General features: G+C 41.4%; 1 protein-coding gene across 12 annotated transcripts in view; it reads right to left on the bottom strand.

Moving 5' to 3' along the window:
* Window positions 1-23,981, bottom strand: part of PSD3 (pleckstrin and Sec7 domain containing 3) — a 626,723-nt gene that overhangs the window by 279,099 nt on the left and 323,643 nt on the right. The gene's annotated exons all lie outside the window — the stretch shown is intronic.

Raw genomic sequence — 23,981 nt, 5'->3', positions numbered from 1 at the left:
AGAAGATGGTGTAAATGCTTAGTGCATGCCTGGCACCCAGGAAACATGAAAGGTCAGCTGCCGTCACTGAACCTCTGGTGACACTAACATTCCTCACTGGTAAAGCCTGGCTTTTGGCCTCTGTGCTAAACCGACCAATAGCTCTTAGGAGTTTTGATAGTTACGTTACCAAAACAAACCTACACCACTAAGATCATTACTTGGTTATTTGGATGATCACATGAGATAATCACATTTGACAATATTTTATTAAATGTAAACTACTATTAGTATTGTATACAAATGCTAGCTACTGGCTCTCAGTAGAAATTAATGCTTGACTCTTCTAAGGGAAACTTCCTCGAATGAACTCATTTTTGACATTTATATAGAATATAGTTCTCTAGATGAGACTGTGTCCTCCTTATAAATGATTTCAGGGCCTTTATGTGAGAACCATAAATAAAACCTAATTATCAAAACTCCTAAGAGCTGTTGCTCTGTTTAGCACAGAGGCCAAAAGCCAGGCTTTACCAATGAGGAATGTTAGTGTCACCAGAGGTTCTGCCTCCCAGGCTGTTTCTCCCTCACTACCCTTACTGGGCGCTGCATTCAGTGTCCAGAAGAGGGCACCACCATGCACAGCAGAGGCACAAAAACTGCCTAGACTCCCCCACCACCATAAGAAGGAAGCTGCATCTGCCTTGGAAGCACTGATTTCTAGTAAGTAACCACTCTTCACCCTTCTAGCAGTTCAGACTCCCCTGGGGGCATGATCCAGAAGATGAAGGCTTTCACTTTTTTGCTTTTGGGTTTGTTTTGCTTTGTTTTTCTAAACTAAGTTATAGCATTTCTGGACCACCTCTCCCATGAGAATGTAATACCTGCAATATTACCAAGTTAACTTTAATACAACATTATAAAAATTTGAGATAAAATGTTTACAAAGTAACTACTACTAGATGTTCAGATTGATAAAGAGAAAAAGTGGAGTTCCCATTGTGGCACAGCGGAAATGATTATGACTAGGAACCATGGGGTTGCAGGTTCAATCCCTGGCCTCACTTGGTGGGTTAAGGATCTGGTGTTGCCGTGAGCTGTGGTGTAGGTCGCAGAAGCAGATTGGATCTGGCATTGCTGTGGCTGTGGTATAGGCTGATGGCTACAGCTCCGATTGGACCCCTAGCCTGGGAACCTCCATATGCCACAGGTGCAGCCCTAAGAAGACAAAAAGACAGGAAAAAACAAAACAAAACAAAACAAAACAACAACAAAAAAAAAAACAAGAGAGAGAGGGAGAAAGTGATGTAAATACATTTACATGTTCCCTATTTGCACAGAAGCTTCTCTGTGCAAAGTGGGATCACTGAATCCCAACTCCAGTGGACAGAAAAAGAAGAGTGAATCATGTGCAGAGGGACTAACTTGTTTTCCTGGAATACTCTGGAAACGTCATTAGATATTGTGAGTGTACAACTTTCATGAGAAACAGCTTCTGGCTACATTACTTCACTGCCTTGATACAGCATTAAAAACCTCTAATGACACCCTATCACTCTCCACCCTGACAAAAGGAAATAAAGCAGGGGCAACTGCACTCCACTTCCTTGTAAATTAATAACTGAATGGTCTGAAGTGGACCAGGCCCTTTAATAAGGTCAGGAAGATATACCGCACACTCTACAGGAAACAAGCGGTCTGAATTTAGACGACACACCCCTATCTCTACACAGAAAAAGAGCTGCTTATCCAGGCTGATATATCACATCCCTTCCTGTCGGTCTCTCCAAACTCAAATTATCTAATTTTAAACTATTTCATCTAAAGGAAGGTATTGGAGTTCCCACTGTGGCTCAGCAGTAAGGAACCCAACTAGCATCCATGAGGATGTGGGCTGGAACCCTGGCCTTGCTCAGTGGGTTAAGGATCCGTTGTCGCTGTGAGCTGTGGCATAGGTCGCACATACGGCTTGGACCCCGTAATGGTTGTGGCTGTGGTGCAGGCCGGCAGCTGAAGCTCCAATTGGACCCCAGCCTGGGAACTTCCGTATGCTACCAGTATGTCCCTAAAAATGTCCCTAAAAATTCAAAAGCCAAAAACAAAAAAACAACAACAACAAAAAAAGGAAGGTATTAAAAGTCTTTAAAGGAGTTCTCTCTGTGGTTCAGCAGTTAGCGAACCTGACTAGGATGCATGAGGATGCAGGTTCAATCCCTGGCCTTACTCTGGGTTAGGGATCCAGCGTTGCCATGAGCTGTGGTGTAGGTCGCAGACATGGCTTGGATCTCGCGTTGCTGTGGCTCTGGTGCAGCTGCAGCTCCGATTTGACCCCTAGCCTGGGAACCTCCATATGCTGCGGGTGCAGCCCTAGAAAAGACAAAAAAGACCCCTCAAAAAAAAAGTCTTTAAAAAATAAATATATCATAAACTTGCCTTTGAATGAGGAAGAAAGAAGTGGGTGTGACCTGGCCCCACAACACTCAAGAAAAGACAAGTAAAGGGACTATCTCACTGCCAGAGCCCAGCAACCTGCCTGCTGGGATTCAGTAAGAATGCTCTTAACTGCCTAATTCAATACAGCTATTATCAAGAAAGTTAATACCCTTAGGCAGAATACTCACTATAATACAAAATGAGATCAAGTCTATCCTTCCAAAGAAAATTTATAAAAAGAAATGTCAATTTCTAAAGCAAAAAATTGCCTGAGCTAGCTTTTCATTGCTTTTTCTCTCTGAAATCCCTACAAAATAGAGAGTAATAAGGCAGACAAATAATAGTCACATTCAATTCATATTTAATAAGAAAACTAATGATAATGGTTGTTTTGCTGTAGTGCTTATAACGGCATTATTCCTTAGATTTTCCCCCTAGAGATCCATTCAATGATACAATCTACAATAAAAAAGCCAATCAAAAGCCATAACTTCACTAATAGCCATCTGAAAACTCAACATATCCCTTATTATTAGTTAAACCATAATTACCTAAATTGTTTCTGGTTTATTTCATATGTGATTTTTTTTCATATGTTAGTATCTGACACTTGAAAATGATCAGTTTTCTATCATTATGGTTATATTATTGAGGAAAAGTTATGACTAAAAAAATGATGGTTTTAAAGTGCCATATTCTGGCCCTTCCTACCCCTTAAGGGAAAAAATTCTCAACTTCAACTTAAAAAAATATGAAGCAGTGAACTACCTTCAACCATCTTCTAACTATTTATATTAATGGATGCTCCACGCATTTTAGAATGCAATAATTTTATGTAAAAATTTCTGTCCACGTTTTTGCTGGGTTGCATTAGTATTAGAGGGTATTCACCGAGCATGAGAGGTTGAGCAACAGAATGAGGTCCAAGACTGGCCAGCAAGGGAATGCCTGAACTCTGAACAACATAATAGGCAATAGATACTCCACAAAGTAGGAAATCCTTCCACAGATAACGACTACCATGTCAATACTGGACTAAGTTCGTTAACTAGCGTCATACGGAGAGCTGGTTACACAGCCCACTGCTGCGTATCCCTGCTTCCTGCTGGGCACACAGGTCAAGACGCACCCTCGCCAGGCAGGCACCGACTCCTACCTCACAAGAAGATATATTCTAATTCAAGAGGACTACATTTTTTAATCAATTCCTGCTAGAGTTCTCCACTTAGCACTTATTTTTCTTTAACATAATTTATTTGAGAGTAACAATCATTAGCGATAAACAAGTAAAAAGGAGCTCATTAAACTTAAGTACTCTATCTCTAAACTAAACATCACAAGAGTGCAAAAGTGTACTTGTAAACATGGATTCAGCTGCATCACGCACCTTTGCCCCTCGCACATCAAGGTTCTAAATAACATTATCCAGCCAGAGAACCGTGTGGGTTCTGTCCTCCTCTGTTCACTCTTCCTCTTCTCTTATCACTCTTCTGTCTTCTGAAGAACAAGGGGCTTTGCAGACACTCTCTGTAGTTAGATACTGCCCAGGTTTTACCATCTCTTTTTAGTGCTTTCATGCCCTCTCTTCAAATTCTATGAACAGCTGTCCATGCCCCGCTTCTCTGTACCCCCAGGCCCCTCTCCTGCTGGGCGGGCTCCCTCCTACCTCTGTGCAGCCCCTACCACAGCGGCCTGGCTGCACTTCCACTCCATGCAGGGCTCCCCTGAAGCGCTACTTACTGCAACTAAGCTGAAAGCTGCTGCATACATACAGAGAGTTCCCTCAGGTTCATTTAATGAACTCTGTGTGTAATTTTGAGGGGAAAGAATGAGCTCCCTAACAAAAACACAAGAAGGGGGGCAGGAAGGTCATCCCCTAGAAAAACAAAATCCTTTGTCACTTTCTGCTTTTCTCTTTCAACAATATTCCAGCTCATGTGGAAACAGATCAAAGTGGCCATCCTTATTTGGCTATGCCAATAACAAGGGGCTTTTCCACTCTTGACTGCCTACGAGGAACAAGTTAGTAAGAACATCCATACACAGTTTTATCTTAATTATTTATAAGGACATCAATAATGTTTATCATGCTCTGTACACTATTCTAAACACTTTAACTCACCTAATCCTTTAACGACCTTATAACAGGTATCACAAAGGAGGAAATCAAGGCATGCCAAAAACTTCACACGGTCATGCTGCTAGTTATTGGAAAGCTGGGCTTGGGGCTTGAACCAGGCAGTTTTAAGCAGAGGGTTCAAGGTCTTAACCAACATCCTATGAGCACCACTATCCCACCCCCCACTTCTGTGGTGCATCACCTACTACAGGCTACCAGGGGTAGGTATAGGAGCAAAATGTCTACTGTTTTAATGGACGTCTCTGTGACTAAACAGGCTTAGCAGAGTTACATGGTTAAGTGTACACAACCAGATTTGTATAAATTCTCTCTGCAATCACTAAAGTATCTGCTATGAGCTGGACATAATTCTAGGTGCCAGGAGTACAGCATCGATGCACAAAGCGCCTTTACCTTCTGTTAAGAGGAGACAGACAATAAACCAAATGGAGGTCCTTCCTCCCTCTGCTTTCCCTTCCCCAGATATCTACTGAATATCTGCTGTGAGTCAGACACTGTTCAGGTACATATCAGCTGTTCAATAAAGCATCCAAAAGACAAAAGATCTTGCTTTCATGGAGCTAAGAGACAGTGACAGATATATACACAGCTAGGGAAGGGAACAGGGGAGGACGAGGTTGCAATTTTATTCACGGCACCAAGAAAGTGCCATTTGAGCAGAAAACTGATGAAAAAGATGGATGTGGTCTTGGAAGGTATTTTCAGGAAGAGCAGTCCAAACAAATGCAAAGGCCTGGGCAGTCCTGTATTTGGCAAATCCAAGCAACAGGACAGACAGGCCACTACGACTGGAGAAGAGAGACCAAGGGGAAGAGATGGGGCTGAATCCACTTCCTCTTCCAAAGCAGTCACTCACTTCAAAGCCCCCAATTCAACTACACCTCTCTACTGTCAGAAAAGGCACAATTTAAGAGACCATGGTATCTTGCACATCTAGGCATACTTTAGCTTCCAAGGTGAGGGGCCACTTTTCCACTCCTCCCCCGCTCCTCTGCTTCTGCAGAGTGTTCCATGACCCCAAGGTCATCCAGTGGCACAGACGTCAGTAACCACCCAAGTCATCCTGCAGCACCCAGAGTTGCTGCACAAACTCTCCAGTTCTGTCCACAAAAGGTTGGTCTGGAACTTTTCTCAGGCTGATTTCAGATCTTCTTCACATTTCCGTCCTGACGCCAAGGACAGTGGCTAGCATGCAACAGGGAATGAACAAAAAGTGTCCTAATTGAAATTGCAAAAAAGTTTTAATGAAATGACTATATGTTAAACCTCAACACACCAATCAACTCGACTGGAAGATGCCAGAAATAACCATTAGGAAGTGTCCTCTCACGAACCTTTACAAAAAGCTGAAAGTCTCTGCTGCGGGTTTTGATGGCCTATATTCATCAAGCTAGAATTATTTCAGTAGTTTTAAGTAATTTCCTCATTATGGAATCTAGAAGCTCTGACCAGTAGAAAATACTTAACCAATTAGCTCTCTGTACACTTTTTCCCAGGTTTTTTTTTTTTTTTTTTAACATGGCCTTTCCTTAATATTGCGCAATTTGGGGGGCAGGGGGGAGGGGAGACACGAAAAAGTGGCAAAAGATAGAATGCAAGGGGGCTCTAATTTTTAATATCTAAACACAGAACTTTAAAAAGTGTGAGTCTACTTCAGAGACCCCTGAGGTGGTCCAAAGAAATTATGGAGCAAGTGGGACAATGCCTAGCTTCAGGCCATGGAACTTCCATACAATGGTCACCTGACTACTCATTGTTCACATGACAACCTAAGTCCAGAGATAAGATATACCCTTAGAATCATGTGTTCTGACTCCTAGTCCAACACTTCTTGCCCCCTGTACCAGTGTCTAGAGCACAAATCAGTGGTCAAAAAGGTGAGGAAGTTGGTCTTCCCAAAGGGTAAGCTCCGCCTGGACAAATGCTTTGGCAAATATTTTCCCAGTAAAATGAAAAGTGACAAAGAGAGTCTGGTCATGAAGGGGGGAGCTTCTAGAGGTCCAGAAACTAGTAAAGGAGGGGATGGCCTCAAAGGCCCTCCAGAACCAGATCATGAGCCATGACACAGGAAGAGCCAGGAATGCTTCTGAACAGAAATAAAAGACCTCTTCCAGCCTTTTTACCCCACCAAACACCTCCAGAGAGATGAGGCAAAAGTGGTACCACTGCTGGCAAAACTATTTAATTACAAGTACCCATCATATAGTTCACTGATTCCTGGACACATCCTCCCCACATTCCAGAATCTCTGAAATAGGATGGCTTCTTATGCAGCAACCAGCATAACCCCATCAGCCATGTAGCCATTAGTTATCTGTGTACATAGGAAATTACATGTTATTGATTTAATCTTGATTTGATTGATATTTCCACGGTCTTCAAAAGGATTATGCTATAAATTGGTATAGAAACAAAAGCAGCACATGTAAAGGAAAGGCAGTGAAAACAAGCAACTAAATTTTTTTTTCTTGTCTTTTTGCCTTTTTGGGGCTGCTCCCGTGGCATATGGAGGTTCCCAGGCTAGGGGGTCTAATCGGAGCTGTAGCCACCAGCCTACGCCAGAGCCACAGCAACTTGGGATCCGAGCCGGGTCTGCGACCTACACCACAGCTTGTGGCAATGCTGGATCCTTAACCCACTGAGCAAGGCCAGGGATTGAACCTGCAACCTCATGGTTCCTAGTCGGATTCGTTAACCACTGAGCCATGACGGGAACTCCACTAAATTCTTATTTCATGTAAAAACCTATAAGTCTAGGAATTATTAAAACTCTATTAAAAAGCATTTTGTCATAGTTAATGGTTGGCGCATTATTTCTCCTAACCAACAGCATCAAAGATTTTAAAAATTCTATAATTTTTTTTCTCCTAACCAACAGCATCAAAGATTTTAAAAATTCTATAATTATTTATTTTTGCCAGTATACACTTGCCTTAAATTTTAATAACATGTAATTCTTAAATATAAGATTGCATTCTGTCCCTTGATTTACTTATCGATAGGTCATGACAGTAAAATAATGATGGCATGAAATTCTGTTTTCTATTCCCTTTATTTTGGACAAGACTAGAGTTATTTTGGAGTCCTGGTTTTTGCATTTCATTCTAGAAGTTTGTTGCTAACTCCTTGAACATTACCATTCAAAAGGTCACAGACATAACTCTCTACTAATGGGTTTCACAATATTATTTTTAAGTTTAGCTAACATTTTTAAAGCTTTGTTATACTCTAGTGCACCAAGAACACATTCAAGCTGATTAGTATTAAATTTTGCTTCTCTGGAGTTCCCATTGTGGCACAGTGGAAATGAATCTGACTAGTATCCACAAGGATGCGGGTTCAATCCCTAGCCTTGCTTAGTGAGCTAAGAGTCCAGTGTTACTGTGAGCTGTGATGTAGGTCACAGATATGGCTCGGATCCCAAGTTGCTGTGGCTGTGATGTTGGCTGGCAGCTGCAGCTCCCATTCAATCTGTAGCCTGGGAACTCCCACATGCCGTAGGCTCAGCCCTAAAGAGCAAAAAAAGGAAAAAAAAAAGCAAAGAAAATGAAATTTTGCTTTTCCAATTTCAAGAAAACATAATCACACTAAATTCCAAAACACTACATTTAAAGATTATGGGTAAAAACTCATGAGAAAAATGACAGAGTAAATGGAGGTTAATGCATTTAAGACCAGTAAATTTATAATTAATGTCTGACAAAATCAAATAATAACACTTGCTTTTTCTGTAACAAAACTGAATGTTAATCTGGACACCACATGTAAACCAATGAAGTTATCACATTCCCTCACACCATACACAGAAATAAACTCAAAATAGATTAAAGGTTTAAATATAAGAAATAACACTGTAAAACTCCTAGAAGAAGACATAGGCAAAACATTCTCTGACATAAATCATAACTATGTTTTCTTAGGTCAGTCTTCCAATGCAAAAGAAGTAAAAGCAAAAAATAAACAAGCGGAATCCAAGAAAACTTAGAAGCTTTTGCACAGCAGAGGAAACCATAAACAAAATGAAAAGACAAACTACAGAACGCGAGAAAATATTTGCAAACAACGCAACCAACGAGGGCTTAATTTCCAAAACAGCTCATACAACTCCATATCAAAACAAACAACTCTATCAAAAAGTGGGCAGAAAACCGAAACAGACATTTCTCCAAAGAAGACCTACAGATGACCAACAGGCACATGAACGATGTTCAACACGGCTATTATTAGAAACACAAATCAAAATTACAGTGAGGTATCACCTCACACTGGTCAGAATGGCCATCACCAAAAAAAGCCTACAAATAATAAATGCTGGAGAGGGTGTGCAGAAAAGGGAACCCGCCTCCCCTGTTGGTGGGAACAGAAGGTCGTGCAGCCACTATGCACGACAGTATGGAGGGTCCTTCAAAAACTAAAAATAGAGGTGCCACGTGATCCAGTAAGCCAGCTCCTGGGCATATATCTGGAAAAGACGAAAACTCTAATTTGAAAAAATACATGCACCCCAATGTTCACAGCAGCACTATTCACAATAGCCAAGACATGGAAGCAACCTAAATGTCCACTGACAGATGAATGGATAAAGAAGATGTGACACAATGGAATACTATTCCACCATAAAAAGAATGAAATAATGCCATTTGCAGCAACATGGATGAACCCAGAGATTATCATACTAAGTGAAGTAAGCCAGAAAGAGAATGACAAATATAATATTAACATCACTTACATGTAGAATCTTAAAAAATGACACAAATGAACTTATTTACAAAACAGAAAGATTCACAGACATTGACATTAACAGATACACACTACTATGTATAAAATAGATAAACAAGGAGTTACTGTACAGCACAGAAAACTATATCCAATATCTTGTAATAAGCTATAATGGAAAATAACCTGAAAAATATGTAACTGAGTATATATGACTGCATCACTTTACTGTACACCTGAAACTACCCTAACATTGTAAATCAACTATATATATATACTTCAATTTAAAAAAAACTGTTGACCAGTTTCTGTGGAAATGAAGAATATTTCCCCAGCTAATTCAAATACTGCTCCAGATAATATTAAATGTCCACGGTGCTTTAGTACCAAAATTTTGGACTTTCTCTCTCTCCCTCTCTCTCTCTCTCTCTCTCTCACACACACACACACACACACACACACACACACACACACACAGAAAGCTATAACTGCATATCATTTATAAACTTCTATACATATGGCTTCAAATAATTTTTTGTGAACCATAATCTATTCCATCAGTTCAAACTTTATGTTTTAAGGAAGAAATAGCAGGAAAAGAAAATTCTTCTAGAGGATAAATATACTCCATACTATAAAAGAGAGGAATGGCCAGGAATCTGGGTATTCTTTAACTTCTAAACTTGCAGGTTCATAACACAGGTGGGTACTCTTAGTACTAAAGACTTAGAAGTTCTTCAGTCATTCTTTAATTTTAATAAAATCACTTCTGCTGTTTTGTTTACTACCCATTTACTTTCTCTTTTTTTTTTTCATCTTTTTTTTATGGCTGTACCCGAGACATATGGAGGTTTCCAGGCTAGGGGTCCAACTGGAGCTATAGCCGCCGGCCTATGCCACAGCTACAGCAACGTGGGATCTAAGCTGTGTCTGTGACCTACACCACAGCTCATGGCAATGCCAGATCCTTAACCCACTGAGCAAGGCCAGGGATTGAACCCACGTCCTCATGGATACTAGTCAGGTCAGTTAACCTCTGAGCCACGATGGGAACTCCACTACCCATTTACTTTCTATCTTACACGGAACATACTGTGAAACATGAATTCAAACTTTCACTAAGGTGTTACATTTATAAAAGAAGATACTTTTGCACACCAGAAACTGATTTGGGAGAAGCTGTGAGAAGGTCTTCAGTGGCCTGGATCCCCCAGACAGCCCAGGCTGCCTGAGCACTGGACTTCAAAGAAGAGAAGCCGACAGAGGGGAAAGATCTGGTCAAGAGGCAGCATCACATCGAGTCCCGGACAGCAGCTGTCTATCCAGCCCAGCTCCTTGAAGAGTGTCACTGGGATGTCGCCTGAGAGGAACGGGGCAGACCTGCGTCCCTTCTCCAATACTATAGTCCACCCACACTGCGTTCCAAACACCCCCTCACCCCTCCTTCAAGCTGGACATTACACTCTTAAGAGCACTATCGCCCACTACCATGCAAGAAAAAAGCAGAAACATCGTCATACGCAGCTTTTGAAATGACGAGAGAACGTGATATCCTAGAGAAATTGACGGTCCCTAGGCCACAAGCCCCGCTAGTGACAGTCCCTCTGCTTCCTCACCTAACTGCCGACAGGTGTGGATGTGATCCACTCAGCAATTCCCAACTGCATATCAGAGAGGAACCCAGAAGGCGGCGTAAACTCACATTTCAGCTTTCAGAGAACATGGCCATTTCAGAATGAAATTCAGCATAGAAAAATCAAATATAGTATCCTTGCTAGTGTGTTAACTCCACATATATCTTGTCTTTCTCCTAAAATAAACACACGTCAGATGACCAGGTTCAGATATTTCAGCTTTCAGAGAACAAGAGAGTGTGCCTGCCCCCTTCTCCTGGGTCCTGGCACCTCTCGGCTCCTGCCTGGGCATGTACACACACTCAAAGATGGTCCACCAGCCCAGTAACTCAGCTCTACAAAGTTGTTATTTACACTTTATTCTTTCATCTTGTTTCTGAGGTATAGATAAGTCACATCACTCTGGTTTTATAAAGCAGTAAGAAAAAGAGAGAGGGAGGGAGGGAGGGAAGGGGGGTGGGAAGGAAGACAAAGAAAATAAAAACTAAACCAATAGCTTTTCCCAAGAAGCCAAAACAAAACACCTACCAGTCTGGGACTTCCTTTCGGAGGATACGGTCCTTCTTCTGGGGTCTGTAGCAAACAGAATTGACTTTGGCACCACTCCTAAAATCCATTTTTCAGTTTCTCCTTCAACTGTAGTCAATACAGTTTTACTTTCACATTCTGAATTTCCATCCTTGGAACTAAGGCTGATAAAATAATACCTAACTATACTTTAAGTCAGTCTCGCCAATCCTCTCCAGAGATCTTTACCCCAACCACTTAAAACAAGAAGAAAGTACAAGTAGCAATAATAGCAAAAGTGTGATTTCTCCCCTCAACTTTACCCACCAGAGGTGTTAAAGGTCCTGCCCTACTGGAGATCCTAAAGTCTGCAATTTGCTGCAATGCCACCAGCTCCAAGTCACCCAAGAGATGACGTTTCTGCACCTTGTCACAGTGTTGTCACATGCTAGTCACTTCACAGCAACAAAAAGGCTTGCAGAAGTAACTCCCATTGATACCACTTAAAACTTGCTGAAGTTTGGGGAGAGCTCATTATTACAAATGAAGGTACCATTACCTACCTCTCCCCTTACAATTACAGATGGTGCTTTGTACCACACACACCCATGTTCACAAATGTCCCCTAATACTCTGGGCTAAAGCCTGGAAAGCACTACACAGCAACCTAAGAGAGGGAAAAAAGTGAGGCTCAAAAAGATTAAGTGACTTTCCAAAACACACAAAGCTATTTACAAATAAAACTGGAATGGAACTAATATCTGTCTCCAATCCTAGAGTACGTTCTATAGTAAACAATCTACTGCACTAAGATAAACCTTACATAAAACTGAGAGGCAGGAATTCCTGCTGTGGTGCAATGGGTTAAGAATCTGACTGCAGTGGCTCAGGTCACTGTGGAGGTGGGGGTTCAATTCCCAGTCCAGGGCAGTGGGTTAAGGATCCAGTGTTTCTGCAGCTGTGGTGTAGGATGCAACTACAGCTCAGATTTGAATTTGGTCCCTGGCCTGGGAATGTCCATATGCCACAGATTCAGGGGTGGGGGGACACACATGACCTGAAAGGCAAAGCCACTAAGGAAAAATATTATGGGCTTGGAGACTCAAAGAGACCTAGGCTCAGGTCTGAGCCCCACCAAGGTGTATCACTTCTCCTAACCTCAGTTTCCTCATCTGCAAATAATGAAGATCATTATATCTGCCTTAAAAATTCAATCACTCAAAAATAGTGTTTACCATTAAAATGTTTTAAAGATTTCTCTTTCCCAGAATTCTTAACTTCACAAAATAGAAAAAAATTCCCCAACAACTCCCCAGAATAAATCTAGCGGCATGTACCATTACCTAAAGCACACACTTCATTATTACGTGCCAAAGAAATTTGCAGTATTTGGGGGCAACAGTTCATTAAATTCATTTATGTTAGACACATGGCAGACTGTGATACAGACACCGGAAAGAAACAACCCAAGTCAGAGCACAGTAACACGCAATGTGCCCTGGCTTATACCAGCCTCTTTAACCAAGACTTGAAACATAGAATGGCTAAGAGTCACCCTCGTTGTAGATGTCCCAGAAAAACAGTATTCCATAAAACCCTAATGCTCCAGGCTTTGAAAAATAGAGACTTACAAAAACAAAAACACTTTTGGAATTCTCTTATGGTGCAGTGGGTTAAGAATCTGGCTTGGTCACTGCAGTGCCTTGGGTCACTACTATGGTGTGGGTTCGATCCTTGGCCTGGGAACTTCCACATGCCTCGGGCACATCCAAAAAACAACACTTTCTGCCTTTCCAACATTCCTCAAAGCTAACTGACCATGAATCCTTTTGTGTCAAGAACATCTATTAACACCTAGAGAAATACAATTTGAACTTACTATTATGCTATCATGTAAACTATCATGTAGTTTCTCAAGTGTTAGGTGTGCATTAGAATCAACTGGGAAATTATTGTAAAGGCAACTTCTCCAGCCGCACCCCAGACCTAAGGTTTGAGAACCAATGGGTTAGTTATATTTCAAATAAGCATCCCAGATTGTAAAAACTTAAAACCACCACTGAAACCACTAGTTTCAGAGTTACCAGTTGTCTCTCATTGTAAAGACCACCAGGAGCTCTCAAACTTCAATATCTGTAAGAGTGACCTGGGAAGTTTGTCTAAAAATGCATATTACTGGGCACCACCCCTAAATATTCCGACTGACAGGCTCTGGGATGCAGTCCAATTTTAGTATCACACCTGCAGACGGTTTAACTGAAAGTTCAATGTCCACTGCCTAGAAGCATCCTCATTCTAACCCTAACATTTCATGAGGGTTAAAAACAAGTATGGATACGGGTGCTGCTCACAGGTAAAAAGTTACTGAAAGCTTCCAATGTATTTTTGGCCATACCCATAGCATGTGAAAGTTCCTAGGCCAGAGATCAATCCCACACCACAGGAGCAACGCAAGCTGCTGCAGTGACAATGCTGGAACCTTAACGCACTACTCCGCAAGAGAACTCCAAGGTTTCAATATTATTTTGAACGCAGATGATTTTAGGAATTTCCTGCTGTAGTGCAGTGGGTTAATGATCTGGTGTTGCCACAGCTGTGGTGTAGGTTGAAGCTGCAGCTCAGATTCAATCCCTGACCAGGGATCATACTTTGAACATTATGTTCTGGATGGACTGAGATGATCTATGGAAATTTGGCCTCCTCCCTGACCTCCATGGGCAAGTCATTGTTGGCTTTAAAAGTACTGGGAGTTCCCATTGTGGCTCAGTGGAAATGAATGTGACTAGTATCCATGAGGACGCAGGTTTGATCCCTGGCCACACTCAGTGGATTAAGGATCCAGCGTTGCTGTGAGCTATGGTATAAATCACAGATGCGGCTGGGATCTGGTGTTGCTATGGCTATGGTGTAGGCCGGCAGCTGTAACTCTGATTCGACCCCTAGCCTGGGAACTTCCACATGCCATGGGTGCGGCCCTAAAAAGACAAAAATAAATAAATAAATAAAGTACTGGCAGAGTCAGATCATCCGACAGTATCTACAGCCACATCACTTGGTCAGATGCCTTGGTTCTTCTGTATTTTCTTTCTTTACAGCAAAAAGCACTGTATGACTGTTTCATTTTAGTTGGGCCCCAGGAAGCCCAGCCACGTGATTAAACATTATCTCTAGGGGTGTCTCTGAGGGTGCTTCTGGGAGAGATTAACACTTGAATTAGTGAAATGAGTGAAGCACTGTCCCCACTAGGGGCACGGGTTGGGGGTGGGTACATCTGATCCACTGAGGCCTGAATAGAAGAGAAAGGGGGAGGAAGGCTGAGTCTGACCCACCTGCCTGATTGCTGAACTGGAACATCAATCTCCTCCTACCCTCATCACTCCTGGTCTCAAACTCAGACTAGAATGTACACCATCAGGTCTCTAGCCCCAAGGCCTTTGGACTATACCACCAACGTGTCTGTGTCGGAGAGGGCCAACTGTGGAACTTCTCCCAGAGCCCACTCATTTATAATAAATCTCATTTTCGACATGAGATTCTGTCCACTCTGTTTCTCTGAAGAACTCTGACTAGTAAAGGTTCACTGCACTCCACATGAATTGGTGCAACTGCTGTATCAAACAGAATAGTATCAGCAGCAATTTCCCTTACAACTTTAAGTACAACTTCTTGTAGGATTCATGGAGTGGTAAACCTCTTATTATTATTTTACATTCCCTTTGATATAAAAGAGTTCCTTCTGTACTTTTCTCTTGGAAAAATTTAAATGTTACTGTTAAGAAGGAACAGATTTACTTTCATACAAATGATTCTAGTAACATATACTGTGTTACCACTGAAGTTTGAGAATGCATATCAGCCCTGGAAAAAACTCTGAGGAAAAATTTTGAAGGCGCCCAGTTTCGATTTTTTAAAAAATCTAATTACAGCTATACACCCCACAGATCAAGTTGTATTACACTCACAACACTGACACCAATATTCCTACAGCCGGAGGTAGTGTGGCTTCTATTGTTCGCATGTACTATTAAGTTCCGAGCCTTAGTGCTGTGATACAATTAACATCAGTTCCTACTATAGGGATTCCAACAGTATGATGGTTTTGACACTGTTTTGTACAATGTTAACATCATGGTTAAGAACAGAAGCTTATGGCCTTGCAGAGATCGAGATGGTGCAACAAAAGGGTGTGGGGCTTACCTCCTCCCATAAATACATCAAAAATACATCTACATGTGGAACAATTCTCACTGAGTCTCTACTGAACACTGGCAGAAGATCTCATACAGCCAAAGCTACAAGAAACAGCACCATGTAACTGGGTAGGACGAAAGGAACAGGGATGGGACCTGGACCATGGGCGGGTGCTGTAAAAAAGAAAAGGTTCCCTCACCCAGGGGAGCCCCCTCACCACCTGCGAGATCAGCCAGGACAGATAGGAAGCCTCAGAGGCTCAAAGGAGAGTGTAGCTGCTGACCTGCGAAAGGCAGGACAGAGAGAGACCAGCACTGACAGTCCTGGCCATCTCACTGCCATCCCCAGCTTGAGACGTGCCTGATGCTTCCGTGGCTTTAGTTGGCCAGACCTGGGAGAAGGCTGGGTTTGGCTGCAAAGGGACAACCTGAAAGGCTTAGAGTTTGGTCTGGGCTGCACTTGTGGGGGTGCAGAGCCTGGGTCTTCCACCACAGAAGCCCCGCTGTCAACAACCATGGGGCGGGGGGTTGGGGGGAGGAGGAGGTTGAAATCTGAACCAATTTCCAACAGCTGCTCAACTTTAGTGGATTTACCCCACCTGAGGCTTTGGGAGCTCTGCAGCACCTGCAAGACATCCGAGCAGATAACTGGCACTCCTCTGGCTAGGGTGGGTCCAGCATCAGCAGCTGCAGGCTTTGTGGGTGCACATACCCAGAGGCAGGACTGGGGGTCTGGGCTGAACCCTGCCCTCCCACGTCAATTCCAGGTGTGCACTAATTGGATCTGGGTACCAGACTTAGGCAAATTTGCACTCACAGATTTGTGAGTACAGTACCTGAAGGACACCAGGGGCAGTTGCCAGCATTCTCATAGCTGAAGTAGTGCCAACAAAGAGGTACTTTGTGATCCTGCACAATGGTTAACAGGTGATGTCACAGAGCACACTTCTTGGTGGACTGCTCCTGTGGCAGAATATTCAGGGGCTCCTTTCCTAGTAGAAGTGATCCAGTCCCATCTACCTCACACAGCAGCTCAGAACCAGATGGGAAGGCTTCTACTCTAGCAACTGAGGAGCAGACCCTGCCCCCAACAGGGCTGTGACAATCAGAGCAAAGAAGGGGCCCTGCTCGACACGCAGCGTAGGCGCCGGTCACCACACCACCAGTCACACCTCCTATCAAGGGGATAAAAGCCAGCACACCTTGAGGAAAGGCTTGGCAGCACCCATTACACAAAAAAACCTTGCACCAAACCCATGACACTCACCCAAGCTATATAAGGATGCTCCCACCTAAAAACAGCCCTTCAAGGCCACAGTAGATAACTGTTTCTCCTATCCTCAGTCAAAGAAATATAAGTAAAATGAAGAAGCAAAGGAACCATTCCCAATTAAAAGAACAGAAGAATTCCAATGAAGGAACAATGAAATAGACCTCTGTCGTCTACTAGCCCCTGAGTTCATAAAGGAGGTAATAAAAATGCTGAAGGAATTAAAAAGAAAAGCTGTTGATATAAATACAGATGACTGTAACAAGGAACTAGAACTATAAAGAGTAGTCAATCAAAATTTGACAACTCAATTGCCAAGATGAAAACTGAGTTAAGGCAATAAATAAGCAAACAAAACACTGCAGACAAATAAGCAATCTGGAAGATATAATAATAGAACAATCAGAATAGACGGAAACTCAAATTTAAAAAATGAAAGCAATATACGAGACCTATGAAATAATGTAAAACATGTTCATCTACACACAGCAAACTGATCGCTTGAAGTAAAATAGAATTTGTAATTAAAAAAAAAAAGATCCCTGCAAGCAAAAACCCAGGACTAGTGGAAAATTCTACCAAACATACAAAGAAGAACTTATACCCATCCTTCTCAAATTCCTCCAAAAGACTGAAAAGGAAGGAACACTCCCAAAGTCATTCTATGATGCCACCATCACAATGATACAACAACTAGACAGACACTATTAAAAAATAAAATTGTAAGACAATTGTCTCTGATGCAAAAAACATCAGCAAAATATTAACAAACCAAATCCAATAACACATAAAAAGGATCATACCTCATGAACAGGTTGGATTCATCCCAGTGTCACAAGGATGGTTCAACATATGCAAATCAACCAATGTGATATACCACATAAACAAAGAAAAAAAATCTCACCAGATGCGGAAAAGGCATTTGATAAAATCCAACATCCATTCATGATAACAACTCTCACCAAACTGGGTACAAAGGGAACATATCTTAGCATAATAAAAGCTAATTATGACAAATCCACAGCCAATATAATACTCAACAGTGAAAAGCTGAAACACTTCCTACTAAAATCTGGAATAAGAGAAGGATGCCCACTCTCATCACTGCTAGTCAACATAATATTGGAAGTCCTAGCCAAAGCAATCGGACCAAAAACAAAAAAAGTATTCAAATTGGAAAGGAAGAGGTAAAACTGTCATTATATGCAAATGAAAAGCCTAAGGACTGGGGAGGGGGGGACCTGCTACAACTGATAAAGGAATTCAGCAAGGTAGCAGGGTACAAGATGAACACACAGAAATCAGCTGCATTTATTTACACTAAAAATGAAATATCAGAAAAAGAAAGTAAAAAATAAAATTCCTTTCAAAATTGCATCCAAAAAATAAGATACTCAGGAATAAACCTGATCAAGGAGGTAAAAGATTTATGTGCTGAGAACTATAAATCACTGATAAAGGAAACTGAAGATGACTCGAAGAAATGGAAAGATAGCCCATGCTCTCAGATTGAAGAATATTGTTAAAATGGCCATACTATCCAAAGCAATCTACAGATTTACTGCAAACCCTATCAAATTGCCCAGGATATTTTTCACAGAAGAATAAATAGTCCTAAATTTCATATGGAACCATAAAAGACCAAGAATTGCCAAAGCAATCTTGAGGAAAAAGAACAAAAGTGAAGGCATAATCCTTCCAGGCTTCAGACAATTCTGGAAATCTACATTAGTTAAAACACTGTGGTTATGGCACAAAAACAGACATGTGTATCAATGGAACAAAAACAGAGAGTCCAAAAACAAACCCATGTACCTATGGTAAGTTAATCTTTAACAAAGGAGGCCAGAATATACAAAGGAGAAAAGACAGTCTCTTTTCACCAAATGGTGTTGGGAAATGAGGACAGCTGCATGTAAATTAATGGAATTAGAACATTCCCTCACACCATTCACAAAACCAAACTGAAATTAAAGGCTTAAACTTAAGACGTGACACCATAAAATTCCTAGAAAAGAACACAGGCAAAACATTCTCTGACATAAATCATAGCTATGTTTTCTTAGGTCAGTCTTCCAATGCAAAAGAAGTAAAAGCAAAAAATAAACACGCGGAATCCAAGAAAACTTAGAAGCTTTTGCACAGCAGAGGAAACCATAAACAAAATGAAAAGACAAACTACACAACACGAGAAAATATTTGCAAACAACGCAACCAACGAGGGCTTAATTTCCAAAACAGCTCATACAACTCCATATCAAAACAAACAACTCAATCAAAAAGTGGGCAGAAAACCGAAACAGACATTTCTCCAAAGAAGACCTACAGATGACCAACAGGCACATGAACGATGTTCAACACGGCTATTATTACAGAAACACAAATCAAAATTACAGTGAGGTATCACCTCACACTGGTCAGAATGGCCATCACCAAAAAAAGCCTACAAATAATAAATGCTGGAGAGGGTGTGCAGAAAAGGGAACCCGCCTCCCCTGTTGGTGGGAACAGAAGGTGGTGCAGCCACCATGCACGACAGTTATGGAGGGTCCTTCAAAAACTAAAAATAGAGTTGCCACGTGATCCAGCAATCCAGCTCCTGGGCATATATCTGGAAAAGACAAAAACTCTAATTTGAAAAAATACATGCACCCCAATGTTCACAGCAGCACTATTCACAATAGCCAAGACATGAAAGCAACCTAAATGTCCACTGACAGATGAATGGATGAAGAAGATGTGACACATATATACAATGGAATACTATTCCACCATAAAAAGAATGAAATAATGCCATTTGCAGCAACATGGATGAACCCAGAGATTATCATACTAAGTGAAGTAAGTCAGACAAAGACAAATATCATATGATACCTATAAAATCTAAAATATGATATAAATGAACTTATTTAGAAAACAGAAATAGTCTCAGACACAAAAAACAAATTTATGGTTACCAAAGGAAAAAGAGGAAAGAATAAATTAGAAGTTGGGATTAGAAGATACAAACTATTGTATATAAAAGAGATATACAATAAAATCCTATTGTATAGCACAGGGAACTATATTCTATATCTTATAATAACCTAATAACCTACAATGGAAAAGAATCTTAATATACATATATAAACTGAATCACTTTGCTGAACACCAGATATTGACACAACATTGTTAACCACTATACATCAAATAAATAAATAGCAGAGCCTTAGGAGGAGGACAGAGATGCCTAACCATCTACAAAGTTCCCTCACTGATATCAACTACTGAGCACCCAGACTTTACACAAGGTATGGTGTACACAAAGATGAATAAACAAAAACACAACTCCAGATATCAAGGATTTCATAGCCTAGGGAGTACAGACAAACTGTGTCCAAATAACTACAAACAAGACAGAAATCATGAAGGAACTAGTTCTCCAACCATAAGAGGTGACATCCTGCACAATCCTGAACCAAAGGGAGGTGTTCGCCAGGTGGACAGTGACGACAGAAAGGCTCTCCCAGCACAGGGAATGCACAGCAAGTCACACGGGTCCAGGACTTCTGGCTTGTTCAAGGCAGAAAGCCATTGTCACCCTATCAGGTACAGGAAAAAGGGCAAGAGTATATAAAGACTTAGGAAAGGAAGCCAGAGGAAGACTTGAAGTGGGTATGAAAAACGGCCAAGAGTTCCCGTTGTGGCTCAGCAGTAATGAACCCGACTAGTACCCATGAAGACTCAGGTTGGATCCCTGGCCTCACTCAGTGGGTTAAGGAGCCAGCATTGCCATGAGCTGTGCTGTAGATCACAGACGTGGCTGGGTTCTCACATTATTGTGGCTGTGGTATGTAGGCTGGGAGCTACAGCTCTGATTCGACCCCTCGTCTGGGAACTTCCATATGCTGCAGGTTCGGCCCTAAAAAGCAAAAGGCCAGATTACTCTAAACTTAAAAACAGCATCACCACAACCCAATCTGCCAAAATTAGCAATCTCGATTTGCTTAATTTCATTAGTTACATAGTAATCTCACAAAAAAATCAGCTCACCTGCCATGGGTTTGTCTTTAACACTCCAAGCATTAATGCTCAAAGTGCAACCTTCACTTCAACATTATGTAAACAGCAATTTTCCTCAGGAAGAGACAGGATGAATAAAATGAAACAAAGAAAAGTAATAATTAAAAAATGTATTTGGTCCCCTGTTTACATTCAACTCTGAGTTCACAGTTTATAATAGAATGATAATATAAATAAAGAAGTATAGAAATATAAATTTAAGCTGAAAAAAAAATTTAAAGCAAAAAAATAAAAAAAGTGGAGTTCCTGTTTGGCTCACCAGTTAACAAACCTGACTAGCATCCATGAGGATACACGTTTGATTCCTGGCCTCGCTTAGTGGGTTAAGGATCCAATGTTGCCGTGAGCTGTGATGTAGGTCGCAGACGCGTGCTCAGATCCTGTGTTGCTGTGGCTGTGGCGTAGGTCTGCAGCTATAGCTCCAATTTAACCCCTAGCCTGGGAAGCTCCATATGCTGCAGGTGTGGCCCTTTTAAAAAAAAAAAAAAAAAAAGGTTGGGTAACAATGAAAGTATATGTAATTTTTATTCACTGCTGGAAATATATTTATAAACTAGTACCATCCAGTCTCACAAAAGCAAACCTTCCTTTCTTTTGCCAATTAAAAAAGCACCAAATGCTACTCTTTGTACAGACTCCTGTTTTTTCCTCCTACTGCCTTTTTTCACTCTAGCATTTTAAATATGGTCTTTATTGTAGTTTGGGTCCTAAATTTTAGTCTGCCACTGTAAAGCTGCAAAATCCCAGTGGCTGTATTTCAACTCTGAAAAGTAAAGAAATTAAAAGGTAAAAGCATAAAGAATAGAGTTAGGTAATCCTCCATGTCCAAGGGCATACAGAGTTGACCCATATATGGAACTGGCTTTCAAACCGTCAAAACTCTGCTCAAATTTAGTAATGGAAGGCAGGCCTTCCCTTCAGCCCAGATGGGTTCAGATCCAGAAGAAACTAAGCATTTCTGGCACAGGCATACACTGTTCCCCCTCCCCTTCCCACTCCTCGAGCTTTCCCTACCACTGTTGCTAACTGCACACTCCCCCGCCCACACTCACCAGTAAACATGTGCAGCACTGTCCTCCATTTCCCTATTCATCAGTGATTTCGGAAGCATTTATTAAGTGACTATCTAGGTGCCAAAAAATGGTCAATGAGGCAGACAGTCTCTGGCATTGCCATTTGAGGTTATAGATGAATATCAGTAACAATTTTTAAAAGCAATTATAATAATGTTATTTTAAAGAAAACACAGGATGCATTTGTATTTTCAAATACAAATTTGTACTGACTTCCCATCATGGTTCAGCATTGACAAACCCGACTAGTATCCATGAGGACATGGGTTCGATCCCTGGCCTCGCTCAGTGGGTTAAGGATCTGGTATTGCCATGAGCTGGGGTATAGGTTGCAGACACATCTTGGATCTGGCATTGCTGTGGCTGTCGGGTAGACCAGGGGCTACAGCTCCAATTAGACCCCTAGCCTGGGAACTTCCATATGCCATGGGTGCAGCCCTAAAAAAAAACAACAACAAAAAAAAAAAGAAAGAAAATACATGGTAGGACCATAACCTACTCTCAGGAAATCAGCCTCCTAAGAGAAAGTGATACTAAAGTTGATCCTGAGGACGAGGATGCTAAGAGTAGGGGTAAGAATAGGACAACCCAAGGCAAGAGACTAAAACGTCTTTAAGAAAGAAGTTCCTGTGGTTGAGTTAGGGGTGGAGGTGGGAGGGGCAGAACACAGAGCAGGCCAAGATGATGCCAGAAGGAAACAGCAGTGAACTTCGAAGGCTCGGCTGCCATTACCACGGAGGCACTTTCTACCCCAACGGCTTCCAGTCCATTTCTCAGTTTTTCACAAGAGGGGTTCAGTATCAACTAGAAAGTCAGAGAACTGCATCAGTGACACGCTATGTTGGTAAGTTTGATGTGTTAATGGGATGGACCACATGGGCATCTTAATGGGGACTTTCTAGAGGCAGAGATTTGATAAGAAAGGGTTTAACAAGTAAAACATTCAGGTTCCAGGACAAGTCAGTGGAGGAAACCTTTTGGGTCCAGACAGGTTTTCCACTAGTTTCACTTACCTCTATGTTCCCAGAGTATTCTCGCTATCTAATCAGAATAATTATCCCTAATGAAATACAGCAATAAGACACACCCTACATTCCATTACAATTACTATTATCCTCATTCTAAAGAGCTACCACAATGAGAAAATAAAATGAAGAGACAGAAAAAGGCAGAAATTAAATAATTACTTACCGATGTCATAACTGTCTACATATAAAGACCAAAAGTAATAAATAAAAAAGTTATTAAAACCAGTAAGGTGGTCAGTTATAAAATAGAAATATAAAAACAATAGCTTTAAGAAGAATGGCCATCATTAATAAATCCACCAATAACAAGTGCTGGAGGGGCTATGGAGAAAAGGGAACCCTCCTGCACTGTTGGTGGGAATGTAAACTGGAGGCAGAGATTTGGAGAACAGTTTGGAGACACCTTAGAAATCTATACATAGAACTTCCATATGACCCCGCAATCCCACGCTTGGGCATATATCCAGACAAGACTCTACTTAAAAGAGACACATGCACCCGCATGTTCATTGCAGCACTATTCACAATAGCCAAAACATGGAAACAACCCAAATGTCCATGACAGATGATTGGATTCGGAAGATGTGGTATATATACACAATGGAATACTACTCAGCCATAAAAAAGAATGACCTAATGCCATTTGCAGCAACATGGATGGAACTAGAGAATCTCATACTGGGTGAAATGAGCCAGAAAGACAAAGACAAATACCATATGATATCACTTATAACTGGAATCTAATATCCAGCACAAATGAACATCTCCACAGAAAAGAAAATCATGGACTTGGAAAACAGACTTGTGGCTGCCTGATGGGAGAGGGAGGGAGTGGGAGGGATCGGGAGTTTGGGATTATCAGACACAATTTAGAATAGATTTACAAGGAGATCCTGCTGAGTAGCATTGAGAACTTTGTCTAGATACTTATGTTGCAACAGAACAAAGG

This window comes from Sus scrofa, chromosome 17, assembly GCF_054392235.1.
Source record: "Sus scrofa isolate SSC_HxYL_T2T_F1_AM1 chromosome 17, Sscrofa_HxYL_maternal_Yorkshire_Landrace_v2.0, whole genome shotgun sequence".
Lineage (NCBI taxonomy): Eukaryota > Metazoa > Chordata > Mammalia > Artiodactyla > Suidae > Sus > Sus scrofa.
Note: the sequence above shows the minus strand (reverse complement) of the source record. Positions and strands in the feature narration are given on the sequence as shown.